We start from the raw sequence: 396 nt of genomic DNA, 5'->3' as shown, positions 1-396 counted from the left end.
TCCCACCAGGACGGGGGGGGGTTTGCCGTGTGGTGTCCTCAGCTGCCCTCGGGCACGAGGAGCCCCCTCCCCACGTCAAGTAAACGCAATGCACTGAACTCTGGTTGGTGGTCAGGCCTGGACGCTGGCTGCCCAGGCGAGCAGGCGACGGACACCAACACACCACAGTGCCCCCCCCTCAGGGTTCCTCCCGGGCCCCGAGGTGTCGGGTGGGACACAGCCACGTCCCTGCTGGGCGGGCCAGGGAGATGAGGGCCCCCGAGTCCTGGGCCTGGCCTCTGCCCCTGGCACCCGGGGCTGGCAGACAGCGAGAGCAGGGATGCCGGTGCCCCAGCAGGACGTCGTCTCCAAGTCACAGTATTGGCCCAGGAGGCCCAGGAGGGGCCGCCAGGCTCG

This window comes from Myotis davidii, unplaced genomic scaffold, assembly GCF_000327345.1.
Source record: "Myotis davidii unplaced genomic scaffold, ASM32734v1 scaffold586, whole genome shotgun sequence".
NCBI lineage: Eukaryota > Metazoa > Chordata > Mammalia > Chiroptera > Vespertilionidae > Myotis > Myotis davidii.
This window is presented reverse-complemented; position numbering follows the sequence as displayed.